Source organism: Macaca thibetana, chromosome 4, assembly GCF_024542745.1.
Source record: "Macaca thibetana thibetana isolate TM-01 chromosome 4, ASM2454274v1, whole genome shotgun sequence".
Lineage (NCBI taxonomy): Eukaryota > Metazoa > Chordata > Mammalia > Primates > Cercopithecidae > Macaca > Macaca thibetana.
The window spans coordinates 16,503,462-16,529,865 of record NC_065581.1 but is presented as its reverse complement, the minus strand read 5'-3'; the positions used below and the strand labels follow the sequence as shown (position 1 = coordinate 16,529,865).

At 40.7% G+C, this 26,404-nt stretch overlaps 1 protein-coding gene across 8 annotated transcripts in view; it reads left to right on the top strand.

Annotated features, from left to right (window-relative positions):
* Positions 1 to 26,404, top strand: part of ATXN1 (ataxin 1) — a 457,657-nt gene that overhangs the window by 258,728 nt on the left and 172,525 nt on the right. For all 8 annotated transcript variants that reach the window (XM_050788034.1, XM_050788028.1, XM_050788029.1 and 5 more), the window contains one exon: positions 15,249 to 15,386. The gene's annotated coding sequence lies outside the window, so the exon portion shown is untranslated. The remainder of the gene's footprint in view (positions 1 to 15,248; positions 15,387 to 26,404) is intronic.

Here is a 26,404-nt window from a genome sequence, read left to right as displayed (position 1 = left end):
TATTGCAGCAGTATTTACAATAGCAAAGACTGGGAACCAACCCAAATGCCCATCAATGATAGACTGGATAAAGAAAATGTGGTACATATACACCATGAAATACTATGCAGCCATGAAAAAGAATGAGTTCATATCCTTTACAGGGACATAGATGAAGCTGGAAGCCATCATTCTCAGCAAACTAACACAGGAGCAGAAAACCAAACACCGCATGTTCTCACTCATAGTAGGAGTTGAATAATGAGAACACATGGACACAGGGAGGGGAACATCACACACCAGGGCCTATTGGCGAGTTGGGGGGAAGGGGAGGGAGAACATCAGGACAAATACCTAATGCATGAGGGCTTAAAACCTAGATGATGGGTTGATAGATGCAGCAAACCACCATGGCACATACACACCTATGTAACAAACCTGCATATTCTGCACATGTATCCCAGAACTTAAAGTAAAATTTAAAAACATTTAAAAAATAAAGAATTCTTCCAGTTTCCTTATGGCATAATAATGGAAACAGAATAATAACATGACAGCCCTCCTTTCCTTGTTTTAAGGAAAAGTAAGTTGTTAGACCTGTGAAGAATGACAGAACTAAAATAGAGTCTTCTCTCAAGCCTTGTGTGTGAGTGTGTGTATGCACGTGTGCATGCATGCATATGTGCATGCTCACACGCATGCACAAACCTACACATTTGTTTGAGTGCACCAGTTTGAAATAAGAGAAAAAAGTGACATGAAACTCACTTCCCAATTTCCGCCATCATTAGCAATACATTTTACTAATTCTGATTTGTTCTACTATTGTGTCAAGGCTTGTTAATGTGCCCCATGCATTGGCAGACAAGATGATATTATGTGGAAATTGTGTCTTGTCTATTATAAGAACCTGAATATTTAAGTATTGGAGATTTTTGCCTGACATTCTTCAGTCTTGTCACTCACTACTGATTGAGCTTTGTAATCTATATATAGGCATTAGATGAATCCATAAATGAATGAATTGGTAGTTTCCTCAATGTTTGTTATTTTTTATCATAATGAAGGTATTTCATGACCTTTTACCAGTCTTATCACATCTTGGAAAGAATTACTATACCTGTGCCATCTCTGAAAACCCTACCCAGGTACATTCTTGTAGTTGGGCCATATTTTTCTCAATTCAGATGTACCCTTGAGGTCCACTTTCCTTAGGTGGATGTACACTTACATACACTCACACACCCACATGCCTACAATATAGAGAAAAAAAGGTAAATAGTAACCGATCGAGGTAGTGCCCACTATTCTCTTCAGTGAGTTGATATCCCCTCGTCCCATTCCACAAGATGAGTGCCACAATGACGATGCAACCAGATTATATGCCCACACTCACAGTGGCTGGCCCTTTTGAAATTACTGGGAGATTATAATGATACAGACTGTAGGGTTGAAATAATTGTATTAAAATCATTTTTCTGCCACTTCCAAGTTCTGTGATCTAGGACTGTCCTTAATTAATCTCTCAGAGTTTGTTTCCTCGTCTGTCATATGGGAACAATAAACCTACTTTTACAGGGTTGTTGAGAAGAGTGAATGATAACTGATAAAAGAAATTCAAGTTTTGTTGGTTTTAATCAGAAATTATAAGACTTTTAAAAACATGTAAATGTGCATCCCTAATTGCTTGCAAGTGGTGCAAGGTGATGAGAGGAGCCACCTTTGTGGGAGGAGTAGGTAGCAACCTCTGCTGACTTCAGGGCAGTGACTCTCCACCTTGGCTGCATAGTAGAATCACTTGCGGAGCTTTCCAAAATTCTGTTGCCTGAGTTGTACCCCAGACCAGTTAAGTAAGGATCTCTGTGGGTGGAACCCAGACATTTGTACTTTCTAAATCTCCCTGGGTGATCACAATGTGTAGCCAAGTTGGAGAACGGATGCTTTAGGGGAATTTAAAAGTTTTCACTCCTTGCATTGGCTGAACTGATGATAGCCAGAATTCTACAACCTACACTGTATTCTTTTTGCTTAAAATAAACAGTCTTAGCTATCATGCTAAAAGTGTATTATTTCTCTTAGTTATACACAATTTGATATGAATTCGTTTATTAAGTTTTCTCCAAACAGCCAATCTTAATGGGTGGATGTTGGGCTTGGAAAGAGAACAGAAGTCTATGGATATCTGAAGACAGGGGCTCTTCACTAGAGGGGCACAAACACAGAAGCAAATGCAACCCAAAGAATAGGAAAGTCAGCAATTTTAAGCTACTGTTGCTTTTGGAAATTAGTTCTTGCAAAAGCACCACCTCAAAAAGTGGCTGGCTTCCCTGAAAGCTCAGTATCCTGGCTCTGGTTGGTCATCATTCTGGAAAACTTGCTGCATCTTTAAAATGTAGGATGAGGTAAAACATTTAAATACTGGCTGAATACAGTCATAGTGTAACCAAAAGCCAGAAAATTAATTTTTAAAATAATATATTTTTTAAAGTTTTCTTTTTTCAGGAGAAAAGACTAAAATCACTTCATACTCAAAATCTCTCTTACCCGTTTTCAATAAATGGTGCTGAGACAATGGAAAAAGTCACAGGGGACACATGCCAAAGAAAAATGTTGAATGCTTACCTCACACCATATACAAAAATGAACTAAAATGGATCAATACCCTAAATGTAGGAACTGAAACTATAAAACTTTTACATGAAAACAGGAGTAAATCTTCATGACCATGGATTTGGCAATGGATTCTTAGATATGACACCAAAAGCACAAACAACAAAAGAAAAAAATAGATACATTGGACTTCATCAGCATCAAAGCTTTTGTGAGCCAAAGGACACTATCAAGAAAGTCAAAAGACAGCCCACAGAATGGGAGAAAATATTTGCAAATCAGTATCTCATAAGGGTCTATTTTCTGGAGTATATGAAGAACTCTTACAACTCAAAAAGAAAAAGACAAACAACCCAGTTTAAAGATGGACAAAGGCATTGAATAGAGATTTCTCCAAAGAAGATATATAAATAGCCAATAAGCTTATGAAAAGATGTCCAACATCATTAGTGTTTAGGGGAATGCAAACCAAAACCACAATGAGATACCACTTTATTATGGTCACCCATTATGATGGCCATACTTTTTTTAAAAAAGGAAAATAACAAGTGTTGACAAGGATGTGGAAAAAATGGGAATATACCTGGCTGGTAGGAATGTAGTATGGTGCAGTCACTATAGAAGACAATTTGGCAGGTCCTCAAATAGCTAAATACAGAATTACCACATGACTCAGCAGTTCTGCTCTTAGGTATGCACTTAAGAAATTTGCAAACAAGTATTCAAACAAAAACATGTACATAAATGTTCATAGCAGCATGATTCATAGTAGCCCAAACATGGAATCATCCCAAATGTCCATCAACTGATGAATAAATAACAAAATGTGGTATAGCCTACAATAGAGTATTATTGAACTAAAACAAGAATGAAGTACTGGTACATGTTACAATATGAATGAGCCTTGAAAACTTTATGCCAAGAGAAAGAAGCCAGACACAAAAGGCCACATCTTGTATGATTCAGTTTATACACAACATCCAGAATAGGCAACTCCTTGGAGACAGAAAGTAGGTTAGTCCTTGCCAGGAGCTCAGAGGAGTAGGGGACAGGGAGTGACTGTTTCATGGGTAAGGGGTGTGATGACAATCTTCTGGATTTAGATAGTGATGATGGTTGTTCAACATGTGCATTGAGTAAAAGCCACTGACTTACACACTTTAAAAATAGTTAAAATGCTGAATTTTGTATTATGTGAATTTCATCTTCATTAAAAAACACCCCTTGGACCCCATCTCTTCTCTAATCCTGCACGTGTAGCTTTAAACCAGTCATTTTACCCTTTGTGATTCTATTTTCGTCTTATTCTGTTTTTTCCTCCAATGTCCAACTTCTGCAAAGAGACATCTACACTGGTCTTCATTTCCTTTCCAGCACTTCCATTCATCACTCTAGATTCTACACCTGACCTAGAAAGGTCTGTGCTAACTCAAACGGAAGCTTGGGCACCTCTTCCTTACTAGAAGGGCATTCCAGTGATTGACATTAGAAGTCAAGTTCCCAGCATGGCCCTGCCACCAGGCTAGACTCGTCCATTGCACTGTCACCAAGGAATGTTAAGTCTTGGAAACAGATGGAGGAACTCGCACGGCGTTTCCCAGCAGGCACAGGCAATTCCTGCAAACTTAGGAGAGGGAAAGCCACACGAACAAAAATGTAAATTTGTGTGAGAAGACATGACGCCGTTACTAGCAGAGTTTAAGTGCTTTTAACTCTGGATAATGGATAGTCTGCTCTGATTGCCTCGAAGGTGGATCTCCAAGCCTACAGAATGGTCTAAAAGTGGAAGGAAGCTGTATTAATCATTTTCTTAATTTTCTTTCCTTCTTTTTTTCTCTCTTTTTCTGCTGGGGTCAGCAGGAATGGGAATCTTTTTTTTTTTTTCTTTTTAGATCAGTCTTATTATGATTATGATTATACTGAAAGACCTGGATGGGAGGAATGCTGCAATCTGAATTAAAAATAGCATTTTCTGTCCTCCCACACACAACACTTGAGTGCTCTGAATGCCTTTTATAAATGCAGACTTTCTGCCTGGCTAGATAAAAGAAGCTGTCACTTCATTTCCATAACGAAGTCATTCTCGGGAGAATTCCATTGTTTTAGCAATAGAATTTTTGTAAAAGGCCTCTTATTTTGCCTGAAAAAGGTAACAAAAATGAACTTTTGAGAGCTTATTCGACAAAACAATTAAGGAGTGAAGAGAGATTTTCTCCTTTTTTGATATGTTAGGAGTTGTAAGTGTGAGAATCCCCTGAGCCATGATACTAGGATAAACCCCTAAATCTGCGAGATGAAGGAGGAGGGGAGAAATCCTGTTATTCTTTCTACTAATAGAAATGGGGATATGCTCTTCCCCGAGAATGTGTGTCCTAGAGCCAGGTGACACACAGATGTTGCTAATTCTAAAGAGTTTTAAATATTTAGTTTTAAAGAGAGGTAGGAAACTTGTAGAATGCTCATAGTGTAAAGAAATTCCTTGGGGTTTTTAATGAAACGCGGTCATCAGGTATTTTAACTGAGTTTCAGGACTCTTAAGACACACCACGCATGGCTGCATCTTGCCAGCGTCCTTTACTCATAAAATAGTAGTTGATATTTTCCTTTATTTGCATTGGAAATGTTGCAGCAAGTGGAATACAGGGTCCTTCATAATGCAGTGTGACTTGTAGCGGGCTCAGACAGGCGTGTGGGAATGTGGTCACACTCAGCACCCCTCTCTTGTGTTTCCCCATCCCTCCACATGATGGATCTGTGCTCCAAATATGGTATCAAATCTTCAGCGCCACATTCATAGAAAGAAAGAATAATTGTATTCCTTGTTACTTACCCGGCCCTACGTAACCCACATCAAGGTATACCTGTCTTTGGTGTTTCAACAGGTAATCCCTAGATATAATGCCAAGTGGCATTTCTGCTACATGGTATTCACAGTTGAGACCATTGAAATCCCAGTTTTAAGCTAGAATGCTTTTATGAAGCCTCCTCCAGAAAAAGAGAAGTTTTCAATAGCACCTTTGTCTTGCAATACTTTTGTTCTGATTGCGTCAGAAAATTGTAATATTTAAACAAGGAGGCAGTTACTCGGAATAGTATTAAAAGAGAAGTTTAAAGTATAGAGTTGTTGTATCTGTTGGCTTTTAATTTAGTAAAACAAGTAGACCAAAAAGAAAATGAGTGCAGTTGACGTAATATTATTATGGAAAGTTGTGTGGGGGCAAACGTTATGCAAAAGTTAAGTAGTTAAATCTGGCACTGATTTTGAAGTTTGGAAGATAATTCTGTTGTTTTTGAGCTTTGAGTGACTTTTACTAATATACCAATACTAACTTTTTTTTGAGAGAGAGAGAGTCTCACTCTGTCACCCAGGCTGGAGTGCAGTGGTGCAATCTCGGCTCACTGCAACCTCCGCTTCCTGGGTTCAAGCGATTCTCCTGCCTCCGCCTCACGAGTAGCTGGGACTACAGGTGCCTGCCACCATACCTGGCTCATTTTTGTATTTTTGGTAGAGACAGGGTTTCACCATGTTGGCCAGGCTAGTCTTGAACTCTTGACCTCTAATGATCCGCCTGCTTTGGCCTCCCAAAGTACTGGGATTACAGGCATGAGCCACCACGCCCAGCCTCAGTACTCATTTTTTAAAGCATGATTTGATGTCCCAGCTGTAGCCATGTAATTTTGCATAGTAATATTTCATAAAAAGAAAAGGAAGTTGTGGCTTTGATAGGATGCTTCCAAGATCGTGTTTTTAATACTTTTGGTGACTTCTGTTACTTGTGTCTGTTCAAAAGGACAGAAGTTGGGAGATGCATACATGGATTCTCTCTTCATTTTGTCTTCACTCCCTGTTTGGTACTTTGTGAAGTCAGGCCAAATAAAATAGTTGAAGATACTATCATATAACTCCCAATATTATGGCAAAAAGAGAATGAGAGGAAAATATTTAGCTATTTCGTTTTTAGAATTTTTACTAATTGCGTTATTAAAAAGAGGCAAATAGAGCAGGAACTGAAAGAGACTTAAAGTCAGAGGACTGGACTGCACACATTAGCATCTTGCAGACCTTAGCTGCTCATGATTTACAAATGCTTCAGAAATTATCAAAGCATGAGGCACAGCCTGTGTCTCCACCTTCCCCATTTTCACCAAGCACTTCTGCAACACCTAAACACTGACCTTTTCAAGCAGGCTGGAAGAAAACTCTCCTCTGGGCAGAAGGTGTGTGATGACTCATGGCAACCAGAAAGGGGATGTGTAACTCAGGGGTTGTGGAGTCTCTGGGCTTCTAAACCCAGACCTCCCTGTCTTCTGGCCCACTGTTCTTTCTGTTATGCTACAACAATCCCTGAAGGACCTGTGTGTTGAACAAATAAGGCCCGGAATAAGTTGTCAATAGGAGCACATGACATCTTGTCTTTAAAATACTAATTTCCTGAGACGTCATTCTACAGCTGCTCGGCACAGATTGGGTATTTATCATCTCTGTGTTCAACTTACATTTTATTTTCATTTTATTCTTGATATGCAGACATACTTTTCTCCAATGTATAATTATATTTCGTAGCAAACTTTGCACTACATCCATAAGATGTAACCTGCCTACAAATACACGCACCAGGAGAGTCTTTGTGTGAATAAATCCTTACTTTTATGTGATAAGCCATGCTAATGATAAGAAACAGTGGCATGGATCAACATGAACTATAATTTTTTAAAAAGCTTTTGAGGATAGACATTTTTCCAGCGTATTTATCTCTGTGATAATGTGTTCTTTAGGCAGATACTAATTTTGGATTTCATTCCTTGAACACAAACCAGTGAATATACACAGAGAATATTCTGAGTGCGTGCTAGGTATCCAAGGACAGCCAGTTTGTAAGAAATTGTACAATGGATAACTCACATAAATGATCAAATGTTGACTGAACGGGGAACACATATGTTGTGAATAAATCATGTTCTTCAGAATACCTTGAGTTGTGGCCTGCCTCCCACGCTGACCTCCCTCCAACTCTTCTTGAGGTCTGACTGGACCCTCAGTCCAGCCCTGCACTGGAGATGCCTCTCCCTGGGAAAGGGGTGTTTTTGGCCCAGCTTGCCTGCCACGTAAGCTCCTCGGTGGGCAGGGTGGAGACAGGGCTCTGCACCCTGCTGGGCTGAGTGTGCTCATTCAGAGGAAGCATTTCTGAACTCTGCAATTGCTAGCAGCCCTGGCAGCTTCTCTTTATTCCTCAGAAAGAAAATACAAAGAGTTAGCTTTAGTCCTGAGTTGGGAAAAGAGGCTCTTGTGGAACATTTCACTGATGGACTGGGGAGTTTCCTTAGAGGCTTATGTGATGATTTTTCTCCAAGTCACCCAAAAGGGTGTTCTTCCATTTGATAACCATGGAGGACAGAGACTCAAAGACATGTAACATCTTCGAGAATAATGCAATATAATGCCATGTTACCAATCGTTAATCAACGAATATTGAGCAAAGAGTTATCATTTGCAAAAGCACCATGAAGCTTACAAAAAGAAGACAGACAGAAACCCTACCTTTACGGAAGTTACCACATTCCACTTGGGGAAATGACACCTATTTTAGGATAAGGAATAAAATGATTAGTAACACAAGGAAAAGGAATTTTTAAACCATAGGTGTTCACCTGCAAAAACAAAACAACAACAACAACAAAAACCTTCTGACTGAGAAAGTTGTAGAATAAGAGGATAAAAGAGTCATAGAAAAAGTGGGATTTGAGCTGGTCTTGGGAGGTCTGGCTTACATTTTGACACGTGGAGTAGAAATGCAGGCTCTCATAGAGGAAGTGAGCAGCTCACTGTGGCTGCTGCAGTGTGCATGAGGGAGAAGTAGAAATGAAGTTGGAAAAGCATGCTGGGGCCAGATTGTGAAGATCTTCAACATCAAATAAAGAATTTCAAAGATGTTCAGTAAGCTGTAGGAACCAACGAAGGTATGGATGGCATGGGGAAGTTGTGTTATATAATGTTTACTTTAGGAAGTTTGATCCAACAGGGATGACTCAAATAGTTTAGAGAGAGAGCATTGATAAGAAGACCAATGAGCAGGCTGCTGTGAGAGGAACTCAGTCTGAACTAGCATGGGGCGGTGAAGATAGAAAGGGTGCAGAATTGGTAGGACTTGAAAACTGATGGAATGTGGGAGAAAGAGGAGAAGATGATGATACTGTCAGCTTCCATCAGAAATGAAAGAGGAGGAGCTGGATTTGGAGCAAGGGACTGGGAAATTTTGAAATAAACATAATTTATTTCCACTGCATATATCCAGGAGTTTGTAGGGGGTGATACCAGGGACCAGGATACAGATTTAAGAATGATAAACAGTAGAAGGAAATCATTATAGAAAGTAAAGAGAACTGAGCAGATAGCCTTAGGAAATCTGTCCCGTAGGGTTAGAAAGAACAGGGAGAGCAAAAAACTGAAGAGGGGCTATAAGGAGTAATATAAGGAACCCAAGAAAGTACCAACTCAGAGAAATTAAGATTATTTGTTTACTTTAGTTGCAATAGACAAATTAAACTCAAAGTGATTCAAACAAAAAAAGGAATTTATTGTATTATATGTGGATTGGTTTTCTATTGCTGTATGGTAAATTACAAATATAATGACTTAAACAACACCTATTTATTATCTCAGTTTCTGGACATCCGAAGTCCAGGCATAGCTTACTTGAATTATCTGTTCAGAGTTTCATAAGACTGAAATTGAGGTGTCGACAGGGCTGCCTTATCATCTGGAGCTCATGGTCCTTTTTCAAGCTCACATGGTTTTTTGTATGTAGTTTCTTGTGGTCTCGTAGGACCGAGGTCCCTGTTCCATTGCTGGCTGTGAGCTGGGGGCCACTGTCAGGTCCTGGCATCCACCTTCCCGTTCCTTGCCACATGACTTGCCTCCTCCATCAGCATGTCCTCTCTCATTCGTGGTACAGCCCCATCCCTTTTAGGGTTCTCTTAATTAGATCAGGCTCACCAAGATAATCTCTCTATTTTAAGGTCGGTTGATTTTGGACCTCACTTATATTTGCAAAATCCCTTCACAACAGCAGAACCTTGATTACTGTACCATTGACTAACTGGGAAGAGGTGTGTGTCTGCCGGGGGGCATGGCAATCTTGTGGGCTACATTAGAATTTGGTCTATCATAATATAACTAAAAATTCCAGGGATCAGGCCAGGCGCCATGGCTCATGCCTGTAATCCCAGCACTTTGGGAGGCTGAGGCAGGTGGATCACTTGAGGCCAGGAGTTCAAGACCAGCCTGGCCAACATGGTGAAACCCCATCTCTACTAAAAATATCAAAAATTAGCTGGGTGTAGTGGCGGGTTCCTGCAGTCCCAGCTACTTAGGAGGCTGAGACAGGAGAATCGCTTGAACCCGGGAAGTGGAGGTTCTCAGTGAACTGAGAGTGCGCCATTGCACTCCAGCCTGGGCAACAAGAGCGAAACTCCATCTCAAAAAACAACAACAACAACAACAAAAAAAACAACAACAACAATAAAAATTAGCCAGGTGTGGTGGCACATGCCTATAATCCTAGGTACTCGGGAGGCTGAGGCAGAATTGCTTGAACCTGGGAGTCGGAGGTTGCAGTGAGCGAGATCGTGCCACTGCTCTGTCTGGGTGGCAGAGCAAGACTTCATCTCACCAAAAAAAAAAAAAAAAGTTCAGGGATCAGTCTAACTTTTGGCATGGCTGAATCCAAGGGACTTTACCGTCATCAGGACTCAGATTTTCTGTCTTTCAGCTTTGCACTCTACTGGGAAGCTGCCTTCTCCAGTGGATTTTCCTTAAGAGGTGAATAAAGAAATCAGCTGTTAGTAGCATCCTGCTCCCATGGTCTCACTAGGAAAGAGTGTGTTGCTCCTCTTAGTTCCAGGTAGTCTGAGAGAGGCCTCTGATTGGCTTGCCTTGGGTACATGCCTACCCCTAGACCAGTGACTGTGGCTAGAGGGTTGCTGTATTACGATTGTCCAGACCTGGGTCATATGTCCATCTTCCGGGCCAACGTGTGAAGTCGTCCCAGCCCAGATAACAGCCAAGGGGAGAGATCATTCCAGAAAAGATGCTGTTGAGGCAAAAATGCTAGTCTACTAAACAAAAGGAAAAGAAAATGGAAGGAACTATTACTGGTGAACTGTATCAGACGTTGTTAGAGAAGTTAAGAGGAGGACTCAGCAAAGGTCACTGCATTTAGAAGGCAGGAAACCATTCGTGACCTTTGGAGGAGAAGGAAGGTTACTAACACAGAGAAAAGTGGTAGAAATCAAGCTCCAGAGTTTTAAGATATAGGTGGTGAAATACTGGCATTGAATGTGTAGTACAACTGTTTGTTGGTAAACAGGAGAGAGGGGACAGCCATTTGGGACGGTATTAGGGTATTGATAAGGTCTTTTAGGAATAGCAGTGACTGAGTATGCTTGGAGTATGTGAAATTTCCAGTAGAAAGGAAAAAGACTGAAGGGAAGTTGGGGGCAGAGTTGACCCCAGCAGGATCTGGAGCCAGTAGGAGGAGAATGGATTAAGAGCCCAAGTAGAGAGGCCACACACAGTGTAATAACCTGGGTTATATAGTATGTGAAGGTTTTTGTTGTTTGGTTTTTGGGTTGGTTTTTTTTTTTTTTTTCAGTCATTTATCGCTCCTTTAAAATAGACAGGTATCATTGCTTTCAATGTAGCTATCATATGGTGATTAAATATACTCAGAAGATCCTTAGCATCTCTCTGGCCCTGTAATTGACAGAAACATTTAACCTTAGAGAAGTGGTTCTCAAAGTGTGGTCCCTGGACGAGCATCACCTGGGAACTTGTCAGAAATACAAGTTATCTGACCCCACCCCAAGCCTACTGAATCAGAAATCCCACAGATGGGTCCTAGCGTTCTCTGATTTAACAAGACCCTCTAGCCATTTCTATTCCTTTCTTCTCTTTTTTTGAGTCGGAGTCTTGTTCTTCCACCCAGGCTGGGGTGCAGTGGCGTGATCATAGCACATTGCAGCCTTGAACTCCCGAGCTCAAGCCATTTTCCTACCTCAGCCTCCCAAAGTGCTGGGATTACAGGCATAAGTCACTGCACCTGGCCTTCTCCAGCCATTTCTGATGCTGTTCAAGTTTGAGTATCACTGCCTCAGAGGTCTGCATCTCCCCTCTCATGCCATGAAGGTTTCCTTAATAGTGGCTTTGAGAAGCTATGAGAACTAAGGATGTAAGCTGCTGGTGACGAGGAAATGGGGGAGTTTGTAAATCTTGAAAGGAGATGACAACTGTTCAAAATCCACTAGTGACTAAAAATGTAATGGATTGGAAGAACAGAATATAAAGGCTTAGTTGTAATTTAATTTTTTTCGAGTTTGTGGAGGGCTGACACATGATGATGACAGGCATCATCAGAGTTTCAAGTCCCTGGAGGACAGAGAAAGGTGAAATGGGCTTAACGTATAGCTGTAGACTGGTGATTCTTTTGGCGTAAGGGTTAAGTCCTAGAACAGGTTTTGGATATGGATCATTTAATTTAAATCCAGGCTCTTCCACTAGACGCTATTAGGAGGTTGCAAAAGAAGGGCATGGCAAGGTTTCTTTCATCAGGGAGCTTAGAAACTTTTTGAGCCTTCAAGACTTAAATAAATCCAGTGGAGTATAAAAAGACAGTATAACAAAGTGCTGAACTGAAAAGGACCTTGGGTCAGAATGTGTGGTAGAGACTGTAAGTGCTGTGGGCAGTCTGGGGAAGGAGAAATTGGCATTGTGTCATTTTCTCCTCTAGGCAGAGGATGAAACTGACAGCCCGGCGTCATTTCCCAGGTCCGATGGCCAGATATTGGACAGCTTGGCTTCAAGAAGTGCTTTTTCTTGTCCTCTCTCTCCTTTCTGAGTGAGTCAAAGTTGCCAGGTCAAAGTGAAGGTTTGTACTCTGAGACTTTGAATGTGGAATATTGTTAATATTTTTGTTTGTATGAGAAGCCTGTAGAGTAAATTACATTTTATCTTGGGTATTTTAAATGGAAAGAGACTCAAATAGAAGTTTGGCATATTTGTTTCAGACAGGCTTTCAGACTTACTCCATTCATGGGGAGAACATGAATGAGCCTGTTGGATGATGCTTTAATGTTGTAGGATGAAGAAAGCAAACTATTGATTTTCCTTAGTGGAAGAATTAAGTTGAGCCAGATCTGGGATGATAGGGAAGAAGAAAACACTTCAGATGAACATGACATTTCCACTGCTTTTAATTTCTTTGCACCTTGCTTGCGGCTCATGTGGGTAAGTAAACAGATCACTGAACCAAGAACCAAGAGAGAGGGCTGACAGAACACTGTTAATGGTGGGCATAAAAGCTGTTTAAGTTCAAGAGAGAAATGATAAAAATACTGTAATCATCAAGGGGCAGCCAGAAATTTGGTACCTGATCCAAGGTACTTAAGATGTTTTTCAGAAGTCTACAAGTAATGTGATCTGTTTTCAGTCCTTTTTGGGGGAGGGTTTCTTAACTTCAGCTGTGGCATGCAGGTGTCAACAAGAGAGCTTCCTTTTACTTCACTGTGATGATGGAGTGACTTGGGGTGCATTAGAGAGCAGGGTCATTATTTACCATCACATCAGGAATAACACCTGCATCAGGGGTGTTCCTCTCACAGAAATTAATCACAGAGAAGGTGTGTGTTGCTCTGATGGCCTAGCAGTCAGAAAGATGAATCATCTCTTATTTCAAGGTACGGAGAACAGTTGTGTCACTCATTTCTTTTTCAAGGGGACTCAGTTGAAATGGCAACATAAAAAGGAGTGAAATAACAGAAAACAGTTGTACCTCGCTAGATCAGTTCGTGTAATGCACAGACTGTTTCTTCTACCTGGAAACCTGATGCCTGGCTAACTTCTACTCATTTTCTACTTTCCTGCTTGAATGTTAGTTTTGTAAGAGAAGCCTTCCTGAGACCCTTCTTCTAAGTGAGGTACCCCCATCATGACTACAAATCACAATGTTCATTTTTCCTTCATACTGCCTATCCAGCTTTCAAATTTTATGCATCCACTAAAACTCGTATAATTATTTAATGTCTGTTCCTCTTGAGGCAGTGAGCTCCTTGGGTGCAGGATCCTGAGCTATTTTGTTTACCATGTATTCCCCCGTCAAACACAGAGCCTGGTGGATATAGGAAGTACCAAGTAAAATTGTATCAAGTGAATGATTTAATTAATGGGAAAGCACTTGGTAGACTGTATTCATTATGAAAGTGATAGTTAATTATATGTAGCAGACACCTCCTTTCTCTCTTCTGCCCTAATTTGGTCTCTCCATTTTTTAGTAGTTCTTTATTTTGAGGTATACTTGTCAGTGTGTTACCAATTCCAAATCTACGATTTGTTATTATTCATTCTTGTCTTTCTTTTAGAGATGAGGGACCACTCTTTTTTTTCCCTGAGAAATGGTATTAATGACACCCACAATGCTAATACTACAACTCTGTTTTTTCTGTGCATGCTCATGATTTGAAAGAAAAAACATGACTGGCCTTTGTCGATGATGTATTTGGGAAGCAGACAAGATTCTAGTGTAGCACTTAAATTCTGTTTCTCGTCATCCCCAAAGCCGCTAATACAAGTTCCTGTGCCTCAAGTGTGCTTCTCAAAAGTACACAAGGCAAAATAAGTTGATAGTATCGTTCCAGGAGAAGCTGTTCCTCGGTCAACCTTAAAAGGGGGAAAAAAATCAAGAAATCCAGGTGTGGAAAATATTAATGATCAGGATATGAATAAGTCTTTTCATTAAAAGCAACAGCAAATAAAAAGTTATCCAATCCTTTTCCATCAGGGCCTCGCTGTGCTACTTTGGTGGGTGTAAGTGTTGTCTTCGGTGGGCGGAAATGGCAGACAGCCAAGTGGAAAATTTCACAGCGTCGCAAACATTCAGTGCACAAAACGCCGCAAACCAGCAATCTGAGGGAGCCGTGTACCAAATAACCACGCTCCCGCATGTGCCCTACGGCCCACCTTACACTCTTTCTCTTAGCTTCCTGCTTGATGCCTTCACTTTCTTTTCCCCAGAGATTCCAGATTCTTCGTTTCTGTTCCTTTTCTTTCCTGAAACTCAGCACAGTCGGGCATGCAGACGTTTGGATGCTCCAGGGATAGCTGATGATTGGTGCCTGGCCAGTGCTGACTTTTGTATTCTGGCTCCAGGGCTCAGGAACAGGCTTATGACCACCAGTAACGCTTTGCATTTACATTGTGGATTTCTTCTCGGGAACTGTGTGTGCTTTGCAAGAATGATCCTCTTGATCTTCTCCATGACCCAGTAAGGTATGACAGTGGTAGAAGGTGCTAGTCCTTGGCTCCTTTTGCAGAAGAGTAAAGCCACGTGGCCTGTTTTGAAGCTTTTTTGCAAGTCTGCCTCTCAGCTAAGATTGTGTCTGAAATCTCCCAGAAATGGCTTCAACTTTAGGGTGAGGAGAGTCTGGCTGTACCATGCTGTGTCCTTTTTGGGAAAAGAGCAAGAACATTGAACTTCTTTTTTAAGAAAATGATCTTCGGTGAAGTATCAATTCGTCTAATTGGTCGTGAGACTTTATTTGTTGAGATAACAAGTGATTTGATGATGCGTTTACCTTTTTCTTTTTCTTCTGCTCTATTTCCATGCTAGGTATTTCTCACTTCTCTGTGAAAGGAAGGAAGACCACGCCTGAGCCCAAGAGCCCTCAGGAGCCCTCCAGCGCCTGTGGGAAGTCTCCATGGTGAAGTATAGGCTGAGGCTACCTGTGAACAGTACGCAGTGAATGTTGTAAGTTAATAACCAAGAACAATATCTGTAGTGGCTTGCCTTGTCAGGATTCATGAATCACTTGATGTAACTGAGCCAGGTGTTGAAGGAGTATTAGCATGAGCTCTAGGTGATCGTCCAATTAGTTTCTTTTTTTAAGGGAAGAAGTCCTGTTTGTATTTGCTGGAACTTGCCTTTCTCTCAGCTTCTATGGCATGCTGCAAACTAACTACTTCAGGAATAAAAGGATAGAACGCAGTGATTCTTTCATTGTAGGAACCTCTTTTCTACCGGTTCAGCCAAATAGTATCAGATTTAGAGCGGCCCCTTTAAACTGGGCTATTGCAATTCTTTTAGGTTGGTGAGTAGCAGGTAAAATTCTCCAGGCTAAGGATTAGCAATCAGCATTTCCATCCAGCAATTATTCTTCTGTATGTGCAGTTGATGAAAATCACATTTTTCTCTCTGGCTTTTAAAATCTTGAGGTATGCAAGTTTTAAGCAGTTATGTGTGGTACTTCACTTATTCAAAATGAGCTGATTTACTGGTTTTGATCAGGTTACTGGCTTGGGATTTTGAGACTAGAAAAGTTTGTTCCCACTTGTCACCTGATGGCCGCCTTGCATGACAAGTTTTAGTATCAGGAAATGGAAGAGATGACATAGTGTGACTTCAGGGAGCCCTTCCACTAGGAAATAATGCAAGGGTGCTCAGCCCTGCTACTTTCTGGAGAGTTTACCTTGTTGCTGGACTGTGTCACAAAACAAAGTTAGGAGATTTTGACTAGGAAAGAATATAGCTGCATGAAACTCAGGATGGCCTATGAACACCTCTCAGGATGAAAAGATACTCTCTTCAAATTTTGGGAAATGACAAGCCAATTTCTTCTAAATTTTTGTTGTTTTTGTGTATATATAAATACATATGAATATTTCTGCAATATATATGTATATTCTTGTTTATGTATGTGTATATATCTATATATATATTTTTAGGTTTCCAGCTTCTTGTGAACTCGGCCAGAAAACTTTTTTGAGCATGTATTACCTATTTTTTTTGCAGTTGCCTACAAGATTTGTAAAGCGCAAAGTGCAGCATATATCAGGGAGAAAAGTATTGACATGAAAAAAAATAGTTCCTAATATTTTTTGTTTCATAGATTTCTAAACATTTGTATTAAAATATGCATATGTATCCATGTCATATCCTCAGGGTTAAATAATTTAGTAACATTAATATGAGCTTATTAAATTCAAATTTTCCCAGTGCTTCATTGAAAGCAGACAGCGGGAGACACTGAAGCCTCATTGTATTTCCATTCTGTACACGTTGGGTCTAGTGGAAATCAGTCAACCTGGAATCAACTGACCTGAATCCTATTCCTGCTGTTGAGATCAAGTACCTTGGCAACCTTGGGCAAGTCGCGAACCCCCTATAAAGAAATATTTTGCAAGTCTGTGTATTGTTCCATACTACCTTATTTTCAATGTTTTTTTTTTTTTTTTTTTTTTTTTTTTTTTTTAATTGAGATGGTGTCTTACTCTGTCACCCAGGCTGGAGTGCAATGGTGTGATCTCGATTCACTGCAACCTCTGCATCCCAAGCTCAAGCGACTCGCCCACCTCAGCCTTCAGAATAGCTGGGACCACAGGTGCACACCACCATGCCTGGCTAATTTTTTGTATTTTTGGTAGAGACAGAGTTTCACCATGTTGTTCAGGCTGTTCTTGAACTCCTGAGCTCAAGTGATCCTCCTGCCTCTGCCTCCTAAAATATTTTGATTACAGATATGAGCCACCATCCCCAGAGCATACTACCTTTTTATTAAGCAATCAGCATCTTGGTTTAGGGTCCCTGTAAGGGGCAGAGCATTGTGAAAGCACTATTTTACTTATTTATTTATTTATTTTTTTAAAAAACCTTATTATAAAAGTTTCTATCACTATCAAGGAATAATTGTGGGCCATGTTAGATTTGGGTACTCCAGTTACAGTGTGTTTTACTAGAAATCATTTTCCCAATCAGGTAACTGTTAGAATGCACTTCTGGTGGTATTGTTTAAAGCATTTTTATCCTAGGAAACGAGTGTCTTATGTAAAACTGCTTTAGGTTTCAGGCTCTATTTAAATAACTCGTGCAGTTACCATAATCAAGATAGCTTTTGTTTCAAATCTAGTGGGGTTTTTTTGTTGTTGTTTTAACCGTTGCTTTGAACTGTTCATGTGACACCCTGTCAGACCTCAAAGATTAAGTGAGGTTTTCAAAGAACTTCTGAAGTGTACATTTTAAGATGCCACATGGCAGACTTGAAGTAATTTTAAAATCCTTCTGTAAATGGAGTGTGTTGAAGAGCAAGAAAATACCAAATTCTAGTGAACTCTTTCTGCATGCTAAGTACTTTCTTTTCAAAACCACATTTGCTTGGTAGGGGCAGTGGGAGTTCCTTGTTTTCTTAGTAAACTGTGATGTTGGTAACCTTTCATTGTCTGGGCACATGTTCACAGCACTGGTTTTCTATCTTCCCTGGGTTTAGTGTCCTGCGTGCCCCAAAGTCTGTTCCATGGAGAGCTGTTGCAGTGGAGAAGGCAGGCGATTTTCAAAGAACGCGTGTTTGCACATGGACAGGGTCTGGGGGTGGGTGTATAAATGTGTGAGTGATAATCACAGCAGCCATTGGAAGTCCTGGTTCCCATGCTCAGCAGTCCCTGCAGATGTTACTCCTTGCATTCATTCCTCTGCATGTCCCATTAACTGCCTCTCAAATCTGCCACCACTTGTCAGCAGATGGCCTTTGCCCCTGAAGATGTTTCAGACTGGCTCTAAGATGGGGGATCTTGTACAAGAAGAGAATGGTGCTGACACTGAACTCCGAGTTAGCAGACCTGGATTTTATGCACAGTGCTATTGTTAGCTATATAACCTTGGGCCCTCTCCACCACGGGGATTCATTTTATGATGGACAACTTGAGAAAATTCAGTTAAATCACTTGCAGTGGTGGTTCTCACCCTAAGAGTCTCATGTTGCATAAAGTATCAGCCTTAGATGAGGCCGATTGAACCTTTATTTTACCTTCTTGGGTTCCTAAAAATCAATGATTTGGCACTACCTCGTTTACAGCTGTTTTTAAAACATTGAGCACAGTCTTAAGGTTACAAGAAAACAAGAGTTATTACATCTTTCACTACCGTGAAACCCTTTCCCCAAGACCCTCCTAGGCACCATATGACAATTCAAAGGTATTTCTTTGAGACCATCCTTAGACTATAGCTTTAGCTGTTTAAATTTAGGGTCCATACTCATTGGTCCTTTTGAAAATAAACAGGAGCCATTTTTAAACTTGAATTTTCTAAAACTAACCACCTCTGTGCTCAAATATTGGTTAGAGTCTAAGCAAGGAGAGAGAGATCCGTATTTCATTCCTAAGCTTCTCTGCTTCCTTAAGTAAGAATTCTTGAGTTACCTTATCAAAGCAGCCTTCCCTGATCTACATAAAATAGCATCCACCCCATCCCTCTCAGTCCTCTAGCCTTCTGTGTTTTTTCTTTTAAGCATCTTACATATTATATATTTATTTGTTAATCATCAGTCTCCTCAACTAGTCTACAAGCTCTGCAAAAGGAGGGATGGTATTCTTATTCTTATTCTTATTCTTACTCCTTATTCTTATTCTTAGTCTTATTCTTCCCTGGTGAATGGATAGTACCTAAAATACTGCTTGTTCCCATAATAGGCAATCAGTAAATATTCATTGAATGAATGTCTAAGGATAGAGTAAGTGCGTCCCTAGGCCTCTCATGTGTGGGCCTGAGCCATTAGGAAAAGGAACATACATGCTGTTCTGATGAGATTGCTTGAATCTGACAGCAGTTTAAGGGTGTGGGGAAGGGATGGAGAGTCTAGACTATTTTCTTTTCCTTAGAAGTGGATACTTGATGTGTATAAAGAAATGTGAGGAGGGAACAATTTGTGTAAAAAAAAAAAAAAAAAAAAAGTTTTCTAGACCTATCAGTAGAGTTTGGGGATTTTCTAATACTTTTTTTAAAAGTCTGCACTGTGTGTATTTCCTCTCCTTTTCCATTTGAGTGGTTTGCTTTGTCACTTGTTTGTGAGCATCCTGCCCTGGCTTTCTGTGAACGGCGGTGGTTTTGTCTCTTATCATCACATCATTTCATCACTACTTACGTTCATGTTTCTTTTCAAAGTAGGACCGGGCCCGAAGTGCTGTATCTCCCTAGAAAGGGGCTGACTGAATAGCACTTCATTCCAGTGCACACCTTAGAATGAAAAAATGGTGTGCTGGTACAAATGAAACCCATTTAATGTCTCTGTGGTGTGTGATGGGAAGTTCACAAAAGCTTTCTTAGGGAGGCATTGTGCTATTTAGCTTTTGAGGACAGCAATAATAAACGTTTCTGGAATTCTGTGTATCTGCGTAGTCCCTTTTCAGAATAACTGCTCTGAGTGCAGGCATTACATTATTCCTAGGAAGAAATGGAGAGACTAAAATAAATACGTCTGTACCTGTGTAAACAGCATTATGCTGTCTGTATAAGTCATAAAAAATGGGAGCTGAATTTCTCTTACTCTGAATCTCCGGAGTAAGAGAATTGCATACACACACTCTCTAATAAGAGCAATCTGGGAATTTCCCTCTGTGTCTGTCAATTTGTACCTTTTAGATTTGCCATCTGTGATACCAAATTCTCCAGCACTATCATAAAAAAAATCTGAAGTAGGTAAGAGGGTCAGGAGAGAAGGGGAGATTCCACCACTGTTGGACAAGTGAGGGAGAACAATCTCCTTTTTCTTAAACCCTTGCTTGTAATGGTCCTGCAAATTGACCTGCAGATTGTAAAGGCAGAGAGGGTCTGACTGAGCTTACTCCATCCAAGTGCGCTGGGAATCGCTTCAAGTCTTCTAGAGTTTTCTCTTTCACCCATTTCTCTCTCTTCCTCAGACTTCCTCGAATGGCTTCTGATTGACAGCTTCGCTAGTTCCTGGCCATTGCCCCTGGTGTGTTATTTGGGATTGGCACCTTTGGCAGGGTCTTTGCAGGAGTCACTGCTTCTAAGAAGTGGTGTCAGAGCTACCTCCTGAGGCAGCTGACAAAGTGCGCCCATCCCAGGCACACCCTTTCCCCTTGGCGCCTTCTTCCTCAAGTACTCAGCTCCTTCTCTCAGCATCTTGGACAGGACGAGGAAAATGCAAAGAACACTCAGACGTTGTGGAAGGAAAAAAGCTCATGGATCTTTTACAACCTTCGCGTTCTATGGGGGGAGGAAAACATCAACAGCCTGGTCAGGCTGCTTTGTAACTGAATAGTGCTGAGGTAAAATGCTTTTGTCTTCTCTTTAAGTTTAGAGTTCACTCAATACATGATATTTATTAACAGACTGTTGTGTGCCAAGATGTTCTTGAGTCCATCAGGGATCCAGTGCTGAGTAATCTGTACTTACCGCTGTTTGAGACTCTAGGAAGGTGCTATGGGAGGATGTACTTGGTGGCGGAGTCAGGTGTACGAAAGGGACTATGGGTAAGAGTCATCAGCGCTGGAATTTCAGGGAAGACATCTAAATTGAGCCTTCAAACAGAGGTAGAATTTCAACCCAATCTATGTGTGTATTTAGGGAAGACAAAGGAGGCTTTGAGAAGAGACTAGGAATAGTCTTTTGTGTACTATTTCTGTGTCTGGGCATGTGAGAGCTCGGAGCCAGAGCTTGCTTTCCATCAGAAATTGTTTGAACACTGACAAAAACATAGCATGAGGATTTGTAGCACATGGTCACCAGGCCACCATTTTCTTCAGGATCATTTTAGATCTTTTTTTTTTTTTTTTTTTTTTTTTTCAGACAAACTCTCTCGCTGTGTCGCCCAGGTTGGCATGCAGTGGCACGATCTCAGCTCACTACAACCTCTGCCTTCTGGGTTCAAGTGATTCTCCTGCCTCAGCCTCCCAAGTAGCTGGGATTACAGGCGTGCATCACAATGCCTGGCTAATTTTTGTGTTTTTCATAGAGACGAGGTTTCACCATGTTGGCTAGGCTGGTCTCAAACTCTTGAGCTCAAGTCATCTGCCCACCTCGGCTTCCCAAAGTGCTGGGATTATAGGCATGAGCCACTACACCTGGCCCATTTTAGATTTTTATATGTAAAAGTTGAAGCAGGAACTTGAGATGCCTAAAGAATGATGCCTCCCGGAGTTAATAAGGGCAGTGTTTCCAACTGAACTTTGGACAGAAAAACACATCCAAAACTAAAGATATATTTTTTAGGTGGTATAAGTTCAAAGTGCTCAATGTTCAAGAATCCACAAGAAAGAAGGGCAGGGATGAATGAATAGTAATAAGAACTAGTTGACATTGTTTTGTCGTAGAACCCAAACAAAATCTATTGGTTCTTAACAACACATAAATTACTCCTTAGGACCAATGTAAAGAGAAAAATAGGTAACTTCATTTTTTAATTATCTAAATTTTTCACTTTCGTAAAAGAATCATATTATACCATAAAAATATTAACCACATCTCCAACTTAAATTCATGTTAAATTTCCAGTGGTAGCTATGTAGTAAATTATTGCTAAGTAGAATCGTAGACTGAAAGAATTAATCCATCTTCTATAAATCCTGAGGATTATGTTAACCTTTTCCAGACACCTAAACAAGTATGTTACATGATTCAGAAAAAGTCATTTTTGACAAGTATAAAATGATTTTTAGGTGTGATAGCAAATTAGCTGTTTGAAACCTATGTTAGAGAAATTAAGTTTTCAGAGTAATTTTTTTTCTATTTGTGCTTATATTCCTGAAACGACTTACTTAAGAAGAGTCTCCTTAAATGGAAACATAAATGGTATACAAATGGCGATCCTCTGTTGTCATCTTTTATTTCCAAAACTCAGGCAGGTTTTTATCATCATGCTCTTTGGACTCTTAACCATCTTCTTCTACTTTTAAATTCTACTTCTTTCTCACTACCTTTATAAAGAGCATCTTGTGATCTTTTCCCAGTCTTGAGTGCCTGGCACTGGGAGGTGACCTGCCCACATTGTTGGCAGAATTCGCTGCTGGACCCCTGCACAGGTCCTGGGCTGTTGGTTACGTGTTTCAATCTGCACATCAGCCATCCTCACCAGCCTTCCTTTGTGCATCTAGAAATGAAAATGCTCTTGACAAAATGGTATTCTAAAGTTTCCATTAGGTTGCTCTTCATTTCATTTTTCCTTTCTTCTTCCCAAGCCTTTGTGGCTTGCCTAGAATTGAAAAAAAAAAATGTAATTTCTCCAGGGCTAAAATCCAAGACTTTAATAGGCAGTCTTAATCCAATGCGCCTACGAGTTGCTACCCGTTATAAGCATTGTAAAACTCACTCTGGAGAACAAAGAGAACTGGGCACAAAGATTATTCTCTTCTTCTACCATGGCAAGCCATAGTTTTCCGGTTTCCTTTGACTTTGTCTTCTTTGATCTCTAAAAGGAGGTAGACGAGTAGAATGCTATTGTTCAGAAAGGAGAAAGCTATTACTTGTCCAAACAGATTGTTTTTTCCTTCTCTTTGGCAACCTCGATGGCTCTACCTGTTTCTGGCTCTCATACTTCTGCTTGTGAACAGCCTTCCTCCCTAATTTTCAGGAAACTAACAAATTAAATGTGCAGATGTCAGGTGGTTACTCCATATCTTCTGGCTCACATAGTTCAAAACAGAGTCATTCAGCGTCTATCTAAAGCTAGTTCCTTGCCCCTTCTCAGTCACCACCACATCAAGCACAAATGTAGATGAAAGGGTAGTGTGTCAAGGTGAGAGCTGCCCACTGGGTAGTGTTACTCTGTCACTCACCATAGGGAACAGATTAGCTGCCAATCAGTATCTCATCGCTGTCATCGGAGTTTATAATCCAGGTTCCCAGCCCCACTGGTGATCTATTTCTGTGCCTCTGCAGTGACGCCAGTTGTCCTAGCAATGTGCTGGCTGGCACTTCGTTAAAGGCAAGTGAGGGAGTGGCAGTGGAAGAGGGTGGCCTCGAGAGGGTCAGAAGGGAGTTGGCAGTCACCTTGCTCAAAGAGGATTTTCCATTTCCCTCATCTGGGCAGGCCTCCAGGAGGAAGATGTCACTTACTAAGTGTATCATGGGAGTGTCACTTACTAAGGATCATGGACCACATGGTCTTTCTGGTACAGATAGAATCCCATGGAGAATAACAAATGAATTAATGGGTAGTCCAGGCAGAATGTGGGGACTGCCGGGCCAAGATGTTAGGTGATCTCAGGGCATCTCATGGTGTCAGTGTTTCTTGTGAATCAGGTTAATGTTCTGGTTGTTGATCAGCACCGGCATGCAGATTTGGAGACATGAGTAGATGTTTCGGAGGAATCAGAGGTCAAGGGAGGCAGAAGGAAGGGAAACACCATGACAGTCCCTCTTGGCCACTTTTCCTGTTGACAGGTCTGGCCTGAAAGCTGTCCAGTGTAACGAGAGCCTTCTTACAGAGCTCTGGTAACTTATCCATGCTCCCAGCCTTGAAGAGGAATACGGCTCACCTTGTACTCTTCTTTTTAATTGCTCTCCTCTCTTTATGCCACATTGAATTGGCACTAAATGACTTTTTCTGCCATTTTCTGATTTGGATACGAAGAACATGGAAATACTGTGGATTGTATCTTAAAGTCCCTGTCCAAGGTGGCCTTGCCTAGATGAAATCTAAAATGGCCAGTCGAGTGACATTGGCAGACCTGGGGGCTTCCCTCCATGGCCACTTCTCTGTGGAAACCCCCAGGCAATGGATTTGGTGACATTTTCTCCTTAGAGTGCTTCTGGTCTGTGTGGTCCTGGAGATGCCAAGACATTTTTCACGGAGAAAGATACTCAAGGTGGGTCTTTGCAAGGAAATGGGGAACCAGGAAGACTGATGAAAGGGTGTCCCCCGAGCACTGAAGATCCACAGATAAAAGGAATTTTGAGGTATGCATTGTTGCCTTTCCCTTCACGACTAAAAGAGTTTTTGTAGTCTCACTGACCTTCATCATTTGTTCCACTGAATGACCACACTCAAGCCGAGATAATTGCATGAAACTGTGTGCTTATGATGGGAAAGGCATTTAGCGTGTAACTGACCATTTCTAGCACCTTTTGTGTACTCAAAAAGTATTCACTTCTTCTACCATAGCTGAAATAAGGGCTGGTAGTGAAGATCTGGGACTGAAATTGAAATAAAAGAAAAACTCCAAGGGTAGCTGTTGGCACTTTCAGAGCATCCCGTATTTTCAGGGTGTTTCGTATGAGATAAAGTAAATCAGTTTTGTTTGACAGGGTGTGGTGTGCCCAGCCAGGTCCTTATTTTAAATTGCCGAAATGATTTAAATGATAGAAGACATTGTGTGTTCCTGAAACAATAAATACCTATTAAGTGCATTTTGATACTGTGGAGAAGTACGGTTTTGTTTTTTTGGATTATTGTATAACTGTGTTTAAATACTTATTGTTTAAAGTGTTTAAATACTCATCATTCTTTATGTTGCACAGGTAATAAAGATAGTTCTCTCATGTGAATAAGAAATACAACTAATGTGAATGGCATTAAAGTTAGAAGATTCAAATTCTTCTCTGGGTTTGATGGTTGCTTTTTTAGAAGAAATTTGGTAAAGCAGATGATAGCCCAGTTAGGTTTCATGAACTTCATGCTTCATGTTCTTTTCTTTTTACCACCTAGCTAGATACACAATGAATATTTGGAAACATACTAGAAAGGAAAGAACCCGTTGTCTCTTCTTCCTGAATAAGTTGTTGTTGATCACAAGGGTAGGCATGAATCAAAATATTAATGACTAGGCCGGACGCAGTAACTCCAGCACTTTGGGAAGCCGCGGCAGGTGGATTACCTGAGGTCAGGAGTTCAAGACCAGCCTGGCCAACATGCTGAAACATCATCTCTACTAAAAATATATATAAAATTAGCTGGGCGTGGTGGTGCATGCCTGTAGTCCCAGCTACTTGGGAGGCTGAGGCAGGAGAATCACTTGAACCCGGGAGGTGGAGGTTGCAGTGAGCCAAGATCATGCCACTGCACTCCAGCCTGGGCAACAGAGTGAGACTCCATCTCAAAAAAAAAATTAATGACTAAGGAGAAGATAGGAACACCTTGGGCGCTGTCCAATAGCAGGAACTTCAGGCTAAGAATGGACACCTGGGTTCTCTTCCCATCCCTGCCCTTTTGGACCAGGGCAAGCTACTTTCTTTCTGGGTGCCTCTATTTCCTTATCTTCTGAAGGAATATCATTATCACTGTCATTTAACAGCATCAGATTTAAAGTATTAGTTCATATAAGAGGCTCTTTGAATCACATTTGGGTTCAGATTTCAGACCTGCCACTCATTAGCTGTGTGTCCTGTGGGAAATTGCCCAACCTCTCTGAGCCTTGTTTACTTCATCTATAAAGAAGGTCTGACCATACCTACCCTGATGACTTATTAAGAGAGTGAAATGCGATAAAGTCTGTTCAGTTTTTAGCCCAGTGATTGCTCCCTAATAACTGTGGCAGCCATGATGCTGTTATGATGATACATTTCACAAAACAAAATCTATCATGATGTGTTGCTGAAGTGAACAGGTGAGCAGTTGCAACTTGCTAGTCTCTTTGTTGTAGAGACATTTCCTCTGTAATAGGAGTTGTCATTAACTGTCATTGTCATTACACTGACAGTGAATTCAGTTATGTATTGTTAAGACCTTCTGCTTCCTTGACATGTATATAGTAGAATAATTATGACAGTGAAGGTGACACATTTGTCAGAATTATCCATGTGCATATGCTGAGGGCCCTTGGAATTTTAGGTGAATTTTATAGTATTAGTCAAACTGAAAGGCAGAGTGAGTTTGGAAGCTATAATAGTCTCATCTATAAAAGGAGTAGGGAGATTCCCAAAGGCTATTGATATGAGTAGAACTCTAAAAAAGTAAAACGTTAAAATACATTTTGATGTGGTTACCGTGTCTAGGTGGTGATAGGTAAAAAACGGTCTAGTCTAATTCTTTGAAATTTAGG